Source organism: Leptonychotes weddellii, chromosome 6 (genome assembly GCF_054177405.1).
Source record: "Leptonychotes weddellii isolate Sample4059 chromosome 6, ASM5417740v2, whole genome shotgun sequence".
Taxonomy (NCBI): Eukaryota; Metazoa; Chordata; class Mammalia; order Carnivora; family Phocidae; genus Leptonychotes; species Leptonychotes weddellii.
In genome coordinates this window covers 20670684-20684970 of record NC_138374.1, presented here as the reverse complement: position 1 = coordinate 20684970, position 14287 = coordinate 20670684, and the positions used below count along the sequence as shown (strand labels likewise).

General features: G+C 35.2%; 1 pseudogene; it reads left to right on the top strand.

The window, feature by feature from the left end:
* LOC115939827 (large ribosomal subunit protein uL11 pseudogene) overlaps positions 1–14287 on the top strand; it is a 52001-nt pseudogene that overhangs the window by 977 nt on the left and 36737 nt on the right.

The following is a 14287-nucleotide window of genomic DNA, read 5'->3' as shown; positions in this document are numbered from 1 at the left end:
CTACATCAAAAACTAACGATGTAGTGTATGGTGATTAACATAATAAAATAAAATTTAAAAAAAAAGAAAAAGAAATTGGCAAATGACCTCCTGCAGACCAGATCTGGCACACTGCTTAAGCTTGTAAATAAAGTTTTATTGGAACACACGCACAAGAAAAACCTTTCTCGCCCCAAAAATAAATAAATTAAATAAATTTTTAAAAAAGCATAGCATTTTAATGGAACTTCCTCAATATTTTATTGCTTGACACTGAACAGTCAAAAATCAGTTGCAGTATCAATTAACCATGAAGGATAAGAACATATAGTCTATAAAATGAATAATAAACTAGAAGAACTAAGGGTGGCCGGTTAGCTCAGTTGGTTAGAGTGTGGTGCTGATAGAAGAACTTAGGAAATGATAGAGCTGACTCATTCATGTTAATGCTAGATGTCCTATCTGACAAAAGTCTATTTCACCCACCAGCTCATTCCATCTCTTTATCTTATTTCTGTGGAAGAGGAGAGCTACATTTCACATGGTGTTTTCCTTAGTATAACCAGGGTAGCCCAACCTAAGTTTGCTTTACTAATAATGATATAATGGTAAATACCATTTAACAAGGATCTCCTACGTGCTTGGTTTGTAACAGGCTTAATACAGCATCTCATTTGATCCACATGGCATCCCTATAATGTAGATTTATATGTAATATATATATACGTGTATGTGTATGTGTGTGAGTGCATGCATAAGGTACACCCAAGGTCACAGAATTTATAGGTTGCAGAGTTGGCACTTGAACTAAGATGTGTCTGATGCCAAAGCTGCTACGGTTAGCACTATGTTACACAAAAGGTCTCAGAGTTTTCCTGTAGTGGCTACTGGGCAAAGGCAGTGAGAATGTATAAGATGCATGGATTTTGGAATAAAATAGTCCTTAATTGAAATACCAGATACCAAACATCTCTGAGCCTTTCATTGCTCACGTGCAAAAAAAAATCAAATAATAATTTGTTGGTTTTTTTTTTTCAGGTTTATTATGAGGATTAAATGAGAAAATTTATGTCAAGTCACATAGTATTTATCTGGTATTACTAGATTCCAATCTCCTTAAAAACATTTATTTGTTTATATTCTGAGCTCCTTGTCATGTGTCTGTTAAAAAAAAAAAACAACTAAATACATGTATGTTGAGTAGTACATAGTAGGAAACCTACATAATAGCTGCCCTCATTTGCCTTGAGAATCAGCAAAATAATCTGGGAATGTCTGTTTGCCTTTGATAAAAGAGATAATTAAGAAAGGTAAGAGATTTCACTGCTCTGTGAAAGTACAGCCTCCTAATTCAGGTATTTTGCTTTGTACCCCATCATTGGGTGCTTCCTAAGAAGATCCCAAATGTGTGAGAGTAGTGGAGATCAGCCCATGGGAGGCTGAAGCATTTTCAAGGCAGTAGATTAGCATGCTTGGCACATGGCCTTACTAACATTGCTTACAGTAAGTTGCTTTTACTAGGGAAAATTAAATGAGACTCTCCTGGGAGCACTATTTTAGACTAAAATACCCCATTCCATGAGGATACTTAGAGAAATCTATGGTGTTGTCATTAACTGATGTCATTCTATATTGATAACAGATAATTTTCTCAGGGAACCCAAAGCAGAAAGGCTACGTGTGTGTGTGTGTGTGTTTGTGTATGTGTGTGTGTGTGTGTGTGTAAAGGTTGATACAAACCAAAAGAATGAGAATCAAGTATGGCAGTGACACTCAACTGCCCTCCCAATTTGGTAGAACCTCCGATCTGACAACAAAGCTGAGGAGTCAGAGGGACACTAGATATAGTTAAATAAGCTATGAGCCAGGACAATAACAAACATAACAAAGGGAACTTGCCACACTGAACATATATTGGCAGAGGTTCTATCGACAGAGGAGATGACACCAAAAGCCCAAGAGCAGACAAGCTAGAGGCCAGTGTTTTCCATGAAGTCTCAGTCTTTCAGACCACGGGAGTTCGACAGACCTGGGCTTGAATCCTGCTCTTTCATTTACTAGTCGAGTGACCTTGGGCAAGCAATTTCCAAGTTTCAGTTTCCTCATCTATAAAGGAGAACAGTAACAATGCCCGGTTCATGGGGCTGTTAGGTGGTTTATAATGACAATGCAAGAACAATACTGGGCATTTATTAAAAACCCAATAAATGTTGGTGGAAGTGGCAGAGTAGTCCGTGCTCAATAAATGTTGTTGCTATGGTCTAGGAACTGGGCTAAATGCATTTAATCCTCCTAATAACCTTATGAAGTAAATGCAGTCATTTTCCTCCTGGAGCAAATGAAAAGACTGAGGCACAGTAGCCTAAGTAACTTAACTGTGGATCTACGGCTCATATAGGCCAGAAGGCTCTAGTGTCTGGGGTCCTAAAAGCCATGGCATGGCAATGGCAGTGGTAGATCTACAGAAGAATAGTAGTTTATTAAAAGGCACCTGGGTGGCTCAGTCGTTAAGCATCTGCCTTCGGCTCAGTTCATGATCCCAGGGTCCTGGAATGGAGCCCTGCATCATCAGGCTCCCTGCTCAGTGGGGACTCTGCTTCTCCCTCTCTCTCTGACCCTGCTTGTGTTCCCTCTCTCACTGTCTCTCTGTCAAATAAATAAATAAAATCTTAAAAAAAATAAAAGGCATTGATGTCATCCTTCTTTAATAATGCACTCCATAACTCATTCATTTATTCCTAAAATATAAAATAATATTTTCTTCCTGTCAGATACTCTGTGACATTTAGAAAGCAGTGGCTAGCTTCACGGGAGCCTGAGGAAATCTGTATTGCATACACACATTGGGATTTGAATTCAAACCCTGCTAGTGCTGTGTGACATGGGGAATGTTGCTTAACTTCTTCAGCTTCAATTTCCTCTTTGGTGAAACTTCACAGCATTGCTATGAAGATTAAATGAAGAGGATAATCACATAATGCACCCAGCATATCATAGAGCATGTGATAAATGTTAAACCTGCTGTCATCTCTCTTTCCTGTAAACTAGTTGGATAGATTTGTATTTATATCTGAAAAGTTAAATCAAACAATGGAAGTTTAGGGATACCTTAACATAATGCAAGCAGTTTCAAATTTCTTCCTTCTCTTATTCTTTCTGTCCATCTTCCTTCCTTCATCATGCTATCTATCCACTCCATGTACTGTATATCCACTGCATATCATGCCTTGTGCAGAGCATCAAGGATATAACAGACAATAAATATATGATGAAGTGCCACACTTAGTGTTCCAGAAGGAGAGACCACTCTGTGCTGAAGTGATCAGGGACAGTCTCACACAGAAGAGTTTGTCCTTGAGGATGAAGGATCTGGACAGGGAATAATAATCTAGGATGGGGGGAAAGGACAGAAAAAAATATAAAAAGCCTGAATGTGTGAGATATTTGCTTGTCAGTAAGGGGCATCATTTGACTAAGTAAACAGTTCATAGAGAACAACCAGTATAATTAATTCCCCCAACAGCCCTATGGAAACTTATTTTTAACAATAACCTTGCAGTGAAACCCAATGCATAAACCAGATAAAGCTGAGGTATCCTAACTGAAGTTGGGGAAAAAAGTCCAGAGATCTTTCCAGGAGCATGTCTTATGCTCCAGGGGATCTATGAAGATTCCTTAGCCTTTTTAGAATAAAATGTAAAGTAAAGAAAAACAAAATCTCCCTTAAGAGAGTAATGAAAGTTTAAAAATTCATCTGGGAACAGCCTAAGGAAAATTCTCAATACAAGTCTGAATAAGCCTGTACACAACAGAAATTGAATGACACATTTGAACAGGAAAAAGTATAATGAAAGTCATGTTGAGGAAAAATAAACTGACCAGATGAACAGTCTGACTTGAGGGACTAAAATATTGCCTGCAAGGTGATTAAATGGATATTACTACAGTCTAGTTGTAATGCACCCTAAGATTCATATAGAGAAATCAAGATGGCCTGAGTTGCAATAAGGATCCAACCACAAATTTACGTAAAGCTTTAAGTGTCTTCTTCAAAAAGGAAAATGGAGTTCTACTATTTTCTCTCCATTTTTTGAAGTGTGAACACTTTTGTGTATGAAATAAAATACATGAAATGGTTCTTCCACAATGATTTCCTCAGATCCATGACAATGTGAACCTCCATCAGCAGTTTATATCTTACTCGTAAACCCAGAATCCCAAATACAGGCAAAATTGCACTCAGTAAATTAGCATTTGATTTTACTCAAAACATGTCTCACTGAACAATCTAAATATTCTGTTGCTTTAGTTGGATAGTGCTGATTGGCTTATCTTTTAAGGAATTCAAATAAAGCCTCTGAGGTATTTTCCTAACTTGTTTTTATTCTCTGTATGGACCATGTAGTAGATAGGATAATGAGCCCCAGCAGATGTCCACATTCTAATCCCTGGAGCCTGTGAATAGGTGACTTCACATAACAAAAGGGATATTTTCAGTTGCAATTAAGCTAAAACTCTTTAGTTAGGAGATTGTTCTGGATTATCTGAGAGGCCCAAGGCAATTAGAAGAACCCTTCCAAGTGAAAGAGGGAGGAAGAGTCAGAGAAAGGGGAGACTGAAAGCTAGAGCCACATTTATGCCAGCTGAGAACTCCATTGGCTACCTCTACTTTGGAAACTGGCAGGGAGATCACAAACCAAAGAAGGTGAACGGCCTCTGGAAGCTAGAAAAGGAAAGGCAATAGATTCTCTTGTAGTCTCCAGAAGAAACATGGCCCAGTCAACACTTACATGTTAGCCTACTGAAAAACTCATTTTGTTCTGATCTTCAGAACCCTAAAAAATGCATGTTGTTTTAAGCCACTAAGTGTGTGGTAATTTGTTATAGCAGCAATAAGAGACTAATACAGAACAATCCCCATATCTAACTTGAAAGATCTCTAACTAGAGAGAAAATCTTGAGGTCAAAGAGGCTCATTGACTTGTTCCTAGACTTAATTCTTAAAACATCTCTTTTTCTTAAAATTTCCAATGACTAGCTATGTCCTCAAGTATTCAAACCATCTTGAAAACAATACTCCAAGATACTAATCAGTTGCATGTTTCTGGAAAAGTAATAATCCTCTCTAGATTCCAATTTCAATTACTTTAAAACAAGGTCAGTAAAAGCACCTACTTTATAGGTTTTTCTAGGGGAAAGGGGGACTGAAAACAAGAATTATATAGCTTAATATGTTAATTTAAAAATATGTACACAGGAAACATAACTACTCTGTACTAGGCATTTTGTTAAACTCTAATAAACAATATAGTCAGGGCCTCTACTTCAAGGACCTCACAGTCTTACACATTGCAGGTGCTCTGTAAATATTGGTCCTACATTGTTAGCATATAGTAAGTACTTATAACAATGACATTTAGCCAAGTTTTTATGATGTTGGAGATAGTAAATGTCAGTTAATATTTACCAGCATTGTTGGTAAATATATATTTAGCCAATAAAGGCATGGTGGGTCACTCAATAATTTTACGCAGTACTAAGTATCTTATACACATGCAAGGATGGTATATAAATATATGGATATTTTCTCCATGACTATACATAACTCATCTAATTACTGAAAATTTACTACAATATGGTCTGTGTCATGGTGATAGTAAATCCCACCATAATAGTTATTCTCTGCTTAAAGTCCTTTGAAAAAATTTCTTTGTAGTTGTGGTATACTATGAACTGTCTTTTCTGGTCCCTGATATTATGCAGAAATATGAATGTATCATCAATACACTAATGCTCAAATTAATGAGCTGTAACAGCTTGTCCTATAGGTCAAATTGACATGAGGCATTTAGCAAATTCAAGGAAATTATAAGTGAAAGGGAGGTTCCTTATTTTACTCACCTCTACATTTTTCCAATGTTCAGGTCTCCCCAGCAACAGCAACATGCACTCCATAGAAGCTGCCAAATGAAAACAGGAATACAAATAGAGTGGTACACTGTCACTTAAGTAAATCACACCAGCCTTGAAGACTGGGGAAGGTGGCAGGGCAAGCTGGACTTTCTTGAAGACAAGATTAAAGAGCAGTTCAGGGAAAAGTCACTGAAATGAATACTTCATATTCAAAGGCAACATATATTTACAGAAAATGAAATCTTGGTTAAAACATTTTTGAATCATGTCTAAATGTTCCCTATAAACTAGAAAGTTTTTGCTTGATTTACTTGGTTCAATTTCTAGGCTTTTCCCCCCTCTGTGCTAATGGCAAGCTATCAATCATCAAAGCTGTAATCAGATTTTGCAGAAGGCCACCGGCATCATTTTCAATCATTTAAACTTTGCCAGCCTGCCTCCCTTCTTTATGAATCACAGAGATTAATGTGAAAGGATTTTTAAATGCATTTTAGAAAAATTAGCAAATTATGATTGTTCTTTAACTCACAGCTCACCATTTCACCAGGCATTATGCATAGTCTTTATTGTGGCTCCTAACAGCTTTATTGCTGGGAGGAAGAAAAATAGCAAAGGCATTCTATACTTAACACTGGGATGGCTCTTTGAACAGATAATGCATATATTCAAAACAGAAAGCTTTAGATAAATGTGCTTTTGTCGTAATATTTTTCTTCCAAATTATTTTCCTGAATAAATACCTCCCAAAGTAGACTATGGTTTAAATAGCAATTCTTATTTATTTATTTTTTTTAAATCACATATTTTTTTAGGCTGGTTCACCTTTTGAAATTCATAGACTCTTCAGGTACAAGATTTTTGTTTCAATTTAAACAAGAACATTTTTAGACTTCAACCTAAATATTTTCTTTCAAAAGCTTTTTCCAGTCCATTGAAATCAGATTTATTATGCTTTCCTCTTTATGTAAACATTGCATTCTCATTTTAAAATAGGAAATGAAAGAATAAATTATAGCAATAAATTTAAAATGACCTAAAATCCCGTCAGCCTGAGGTAGAACCCATTAATTTTAAGACAATAATTACATATATGTAGATTTACTTTAACATCTTTATTCTTCATCATTCCTCTCTTTCTCTTGTTCTTTCTTTTTCTTATATATTTTCCCTTTTGTCCTCATACTTCAATACCCTTATACTGTTCTTCCTCCTTAAAACCAAAGTTAGCAACTTGATGAATTCCTTCATATTTCCCCATATTCATATAAAACATACAGATGATTATGTAAAATATACACATACATGTGCACACATACAGCAGGCAAAAAGTCATCAAGGACATAGTTGAACACAACAATAACACAAATCAATTGGATATAATTGATATCTATAGACTAATTCATCTAGCAACAGAAGAATACACATTCTTCTCAAGCTAATATTAAATATCCATCAAGATACACCACATTCTGGGCCACAGAACATACATAACATATTTAAAAGAATAGAAATCCTACAATGTCTTTTTTTCAGACAACAATGGAATTGAACTGGAAACCAGTAACAGAAAGATGACTGGGAAATGCAAAAATATGCAGAGATTAAAAAACACAATTCTAAATAACACAGGAGTCAAAGAAGAAATCTCAAGAGAAATTGAACATTTGTAATTAGATGAAAATGAAAATGCAACTTATCAAAATTAGTGGGATGCAGCAAAAGCAGTGCACAGAGGGAAATTTATAGCATTGGAGGTATATTTTTAAAAGGAAGAAAGATCTAAAATTAAGCATATAAGTTTCCATGCTGGGAAACTAGAAAGAGAGAATTTAAACAAATTTAATCAATAACTTTCCAAAACAGAAAACACCAGGCCTTGATGAGTTCACTGGTGAATTCTACTAAAAATTAAAGGAAGAAATTATACAATATTTTCTTTCTTTTTTTTAGATTTTATTTATTTATTTGACAGAGAGAGATAGCGAGAGCAGGAACACAAACAGGGGGAGTGGAAGAGGGAGAAGCAGGCTTCCCACAGAGCAGGGAGCCCAATGCAGGGCTCCATCCCAGGACCCTGGGATCATGACCTGAGCCGAAGACAGATGCTTAATGACTGAGCCACCCAGGCACCCCAATTATACCAACTTTCTAAAATCTCTTAAGGAAAATGGAAGCAAAGAGAATACTTCCCAATCTTCTGAGGACAGCAATACCTCAATACCAAAACCAGACAAAGAAACTACAAGAAAGCTACATACCAATATTTCTCATGAACATGGATGCAAAAACCCTCAACAAAATATTAATAAATCAAGTCCAACAGTGAATAAAATGAATTATACATGATGATTAAGTGGGCTTTAGCCCAGGTATGCAAAGCTGTTTCAACATTTGAAAATCAATTAATATAAACCATCATATATACAGACTAAAAGAAAAAAATCACATAATCCTATCCAAAAAATGCAGTAAGAGCATTTAACAAAATCCAACACTGATATATGATTAAAACAAAACAAAACACCCTCTAGGTAAATTAGGAATAGAAGGGAAAATCCTCAACTTGATAAAGAATACTTAAAAATCCTATAGCTAATGGACTCTGAGAAACAAACTGAGGGTTCTAGAGGGGAGGGGGGTGGGGGGATGGGTTAGCCTGGTGATGGGTATTAAAGAGGGCACTGGTGTTATATGCAAACAATGAACCATGGAACACTACATCAAAAACTAATGATGTAATGTATGGTGATTAACATAACATAAAAAAATAAAATTAAAAAAATCCTATAGCTAACATCAAACTTGATTGTAAGAAATTTACACTTTCCTGTTAAGATCAGATACAAGGCAAGGATGTCCCTTCTCACCACTTATTTTCAACACTGTACTGGAGTACAAATACCTAATGCAATAAGAAAGAAGGGGGGGAAATATACAGATTGAGAAAAAAATACATAAAACTGTATTTTCACATGACATGTCCACCTTTGTAGAAAATCTGAAAGAAGCAACAACAAAACTCCTGGTACCAATAAGCAATTACAGCAAGGTTATAGACTATAGTTTAATACATGGAAGGCAATTGCTTTCCTGTATACCAGCAAGTGGAATTTAATTTGAAATTGAAAATTTAACATTTACATTAACACTTCAAAAAATGAAATACTTAGGTATAAATCTAACAAAATATATATAAGACCTGTATAAGGAACACTACAAGACTCTGACGAACGAAATCAAAGAATTAAATAAATGCAGAGATGGTCTATGTCCATGGATAGGAAGGCTCTATATTGTTAAGATGTCAATTTTTCCCTACTTGATCTATAAATTCAATGCAATTTCAGTAAAAAACACCAGTAGGTTATTTTGTGGCTATCAACAAACTGATCCTAATGTTTAATGGAGAGGCAAAGAACCCAGAATAGGCAACACAGTATTGAAGGAGAAGAACTTTGAGACTTACTATAATAATGATGTAATCAAGACAGTATGATATTGGGATGCCTGAGCGGCCCAGTCAGTTAAGCGGCTGCCTTTGGCTCAGGTCATGATCCCAGGGTCCTGGGATTGAGTCCCACATTGGGCTCCTTGCTATGCAGCGAGCCTGCTTCTCCCTCTGCCTGCCGTTGCCCCTGCTTGTGCTTGCTCTCTGTCTCTCTCTCCCTCTATCTCTGACAAATAAATCTTAAAAAAAAAAAAAAACCAGTATGATATTAATGAAAGACTAGACAGTAGATGAATGGAACAAAATAGATAACCCAACAACAGACTCAAATACAGTCAACTAATCTTTCACAAAGGAGCAAAGACAATATGATGCAGCAAAAGTATTCTCTTCACCAAATGGTGCTGGAACAACTGGGCATCTACATGCAAGAACATGAGTCTAGACACAAACCTTACATCCTTCACAAAAATTAACTCAAAATGGATCACAGACCTAAATGTAAAATGCAAAATTGTAAATCTAGCAGATAACATGGGAGAAAACCTATATAACCTTGGGTATGGCAAAGACTATTTTAGGTATAGTATCAATGGCAAGATCTATGAAAGAAATAATTGAGAAGCCAAATTTCATTAAAATGATAAACTTCTGCTCTGTGAAAGACACTGTCGAGAGAAGGAGAATACAAGCCAGAATGGGAGAAAATATTTGCAAAAAACACATCTGATAAAGGACTGTTACACAAAATAGACAAAAAACAAAGCTCAGCAATAAGAACCAGATTAAATAATAGGCCAAAGATCTTAACAGATACCTCATCAAAGATATGCAGATTACAAGCATATGAAAAGATGCTCCTTATTATATATCATCAGGGAAATGCAAATTAAAGTAACAATGAGATACTACTATATACCTATTATAATGGCCCATATCTGGAACACTGAAAACACCAAATACTGCTGAGGATTTGGAGCAAGAGGAACTCTCTTCATTTGCTGGTGGGAATGGAAATTGGTACAGCCACATTGAGACTGTGCGGCAGTTTCTTATAAAACCAAACCTACTGTTACCAAATGACACAGGAGGTGTGCACCTTGGTATTTGCCCAAAAGAGTTGATTACTTATGTCCACACAAAAATCTGCCCTTGATATTTACAGCAGCTTTATCTATAATTGTCAAAATTTGGAAGCAACCAAGATGTCCTTCAATAGGTGAATGAATAAATAAACTACGGTACATCTAGACAATGGAATATTATTCAGTCCTAAAAACAAATGAACTATCACACCATGAGAAGACATGGGGAATCTTAAATGCATATTATTAAATGAAAGAAGCCATCTGAAAAGGCCTTTATGATTCCAACTACATGACATTCCAGAAAAAGCAAAACTATGGGGACAATATGAAAATGGGTAGTTGTCAATGTTTGGAAAATTGAGGGAGCAAAGATTAGGAAGAGCGTGGAGGAATTTTAGGGCAGTGAAATATTCTTTATGATACTATAATGATAGTCACATGCCATTATACATTTGTCCAAACCCATAGAATGTACAACACCAAGACTGAACCGTAATGTAAACTATGGACTTTGGAGGATCATGATGTGTCAGTGTAGGTTCAACGATTGTAACAATTGTATAACTCTGATGGACGATGTTAATAGGGAAGATTATGCATTTGTGAGGGCGAATGTATATGGGTAATCTCTCTATATAAAAGTGCTCTTAAATAGTCTTTCTAAAAAAAAGTTTGAAGGGTAATTTTGAGTCTATTCATGAAAGAATTTAATTTGCTTCTGGATATGTAGTGAGGCCAGAGTCCCATTGTCTTAATTCAGTGTTTGCAATTATTCAAAGCTTTGTTTTATTCTTTTGAGAGAATTTCCAGTTTACTTTTATTTTCAGAAAGTAGCACATCTGGGTTCAAAAATTTAGGTTGTTTATTAGTGTCCTTCTTCCTTGGTAGGCCATGAATTCTAATGTTTTGTTCTCCTGGATACTGTAAAATTATTTAAAGCTCTGCTTCATTTCTCTGCCATGACTTTTATTTTCAGAAGTAGCAGGGATAACCGACATTTAGAAACTATCTCAAGGGGAGAAACAGCACCAAACAAATGTCAACTTTTTTTTTTTTTAATTCCCTTGTCTTCTAAATTGGCCCAGCAAATTAACAATATCTTTGATACTTCTCTCATTCCTTCAAAGAGATTCCTATTTAATACTATATTTAGTTTAATACTTGTTCTTAGTGGGAAAGCTTGTCTGAAACAAAATAATAATCTGGAAGGAGCATCCTTTTATAAATTTCCTATCCATGTCCTTGTTCATTTTTTTCTTGTGGATCGGTTGTCTTCTAAAATAAATTATTAATTATTAATATTGTGTAATTTTGCATATTATTTTAATAGGTGAGTATCAATAACTATACCTTTCACAAATGAAGAAAACTTTGCTTTCCTTTTGATTTTTTTAACCAAAAATATTTAATGATTTCCTATCTGTGAAATACTATACCAGGTGCTAGAAATACAGTGAATAAGACAGTGACAGGGTAATACATATATAAATATATATATAAATATATATATACACAGACATATGTAATATCTCCACTGAATTAGATGTATATATACACATATTCATATATACATATGTATTTATATACATATTTACATATATACCCACATATATACATATATATGTATAGTAAGTGGAAAATGCATAACACTTGTTCATATTTTAGCCAGCTAATTCCTGGCCTGCATGTGCCTTTTTATGACATATCCTCCCTAGATTTACAGAGCTCTCTTCTGAAATACTATTTCTTGAGCATTGATACTTGTCAGCAGAATTTCTGCACAGCAGCTAGATAAACCTTATGTATTTGAGGGTCTTTGATTTATTGTTTTTTTTCAGTTTCAAGGGGCTTCTCAAAGGGCATTTTAAATTTGGTATTAGAATGAATTGTGCCCTTGGCAATGTAATTTTTATACACAGATGGACCATCTGTCCTTGTTATGAAGCAATATCGTATAAGCATAATACAATCTTCATTGAATCCTCTGAGACCATATAACATTCTGGACAACTGAAAAGACTCTTTCCTGGAATTAGATATGGAACACTACAGAATATTCCTGGCTCTCTTTGGTTGCAGGGGTACATTATGTACTAGGGCCAACACTTTTATGGCTCAAGAAAGTCATGATCTGAATCATCTGGAGTTCAGAAACTTGTTTAAACATTTCAGAGAAGAAATAAATTGTAGGAAAAATGTGATATTTAAGGTTAGTATGCAGGAGCTTATCTAAGACATTGATAGTCTTCCATCTCATTTGTTTTAAGGATAAATCTATTACAAATAGAAATCCAATGCTTTTAACAGAGTAGATGCTGACAATCTAAAACTAAGTGGAAAAAACCACCTCCAATAAATTCATCAGTCAGTGATCATTATTCTTTCATTTTATCATATTCCCAGAAATAAACTTGAATTTAATTCATAGAACTTCAGGAATCTGCTATTAGCTGAATAAGAACAGCAAAAACCTGATCTTACAGGGTACATTATTCACTATTATGAGTTATTTGATACCCAAACTTTGAACTTCATCTCAAACTAGGTACTTGATGAAATTAAAAAAAAAAAAACGAGTAGTGTCTTTGTTTATATATTTACTATTTTAAAAGTAAAAAATAGAAAGTATTGGCAAATAATTTTAAATGCTGTTTTGGGTAGATTTTTTAATTGGGGGTCTATCTTGAAGGCTAGGATTCAGCTGGTTAAAGTTCTGGCGTCATGCAGAATTCTTACCATCTTTTTAATCTGGAAAATTTGCCCAGAAACAAGAGGATTTTAGGTAGGCTTTAGAGGCCATATGTGGTAAAACCAGAAGGATTTTTCTACCATGTCCACTTCGACAAACTGCCACATTCTCTTACAATTGCTAAGAAAATAACCCCAAATAGATCAAGTCCTCCCTATGCCTCAACACCCTCCTCTCCTCAGATTAAAGTTAGTTAATCCAAACAGCACAATTATTTTAAAATGAGTTAATCAGAGGATGAATATGTCAGGAATTTAATCACTCTTGTGATAAGATAGCACAAATGGACCCTCAATGTCATTCATCCAACCCCACTGTTTTGTTCACAAAGAGCCTGAAGCCCACAGACATTTGAAAAGTCACAAAGTTAGTGGTCTAAGTAGAAGGAAATACTTAGTTCTGTTATTCTTAGACTAGGACCCTTTCTACCCTAGAACACAAGCTTGCTAGCTTGAACTAGCCCAGATAAAAAATTCCATGCTGAACCTTCCATTACACATTGCCCATCCACAAATTTGAAATGGTCTTGAGAAATTATGCTGTTCAAGAGATTTTCATAAGCAAATAAAATAGAAACAAAGTAAGTGATTTCACTTTAATTTCTTATCTGGCATTTCTCCTAAAACCTGTTTTTTTTAATATCACCACTAGTTCAAATACAGTTAGAAATGATTTTCAGAAATTACTTGTTTGGAGATCCTCTGGGTCCCATCAATGAATTGGAATTCTGAGGACTCAGGAGGAATACTCTTTAGATAGCCACATCCCTCATGGCAACATTTATTTACATGACTTATAGCATAAACACATTTAAAAAGGACCATTGTGAATTTTCCAATATACCAAAGAATACAGTCTGTGTGACATATCAGCATATTTGGGGAGGGGGGAAGTGGGATGGGATCATGTATACCATGACATTTAAATGTCCACAGCCCTATGTGGTTTTCTTGGGAAAAAATGGATTTTACCATTCCTACTCATTTTCATGCAATGTCTTAATTGTGCTAGAGGCAAAAAATTGTACAATGTGATAAGTAATCAGCCATGCACTACTCTTTCGAGAATGAAACCTATGGAAGATTTTTAATTATCATGAGATGGCATGAA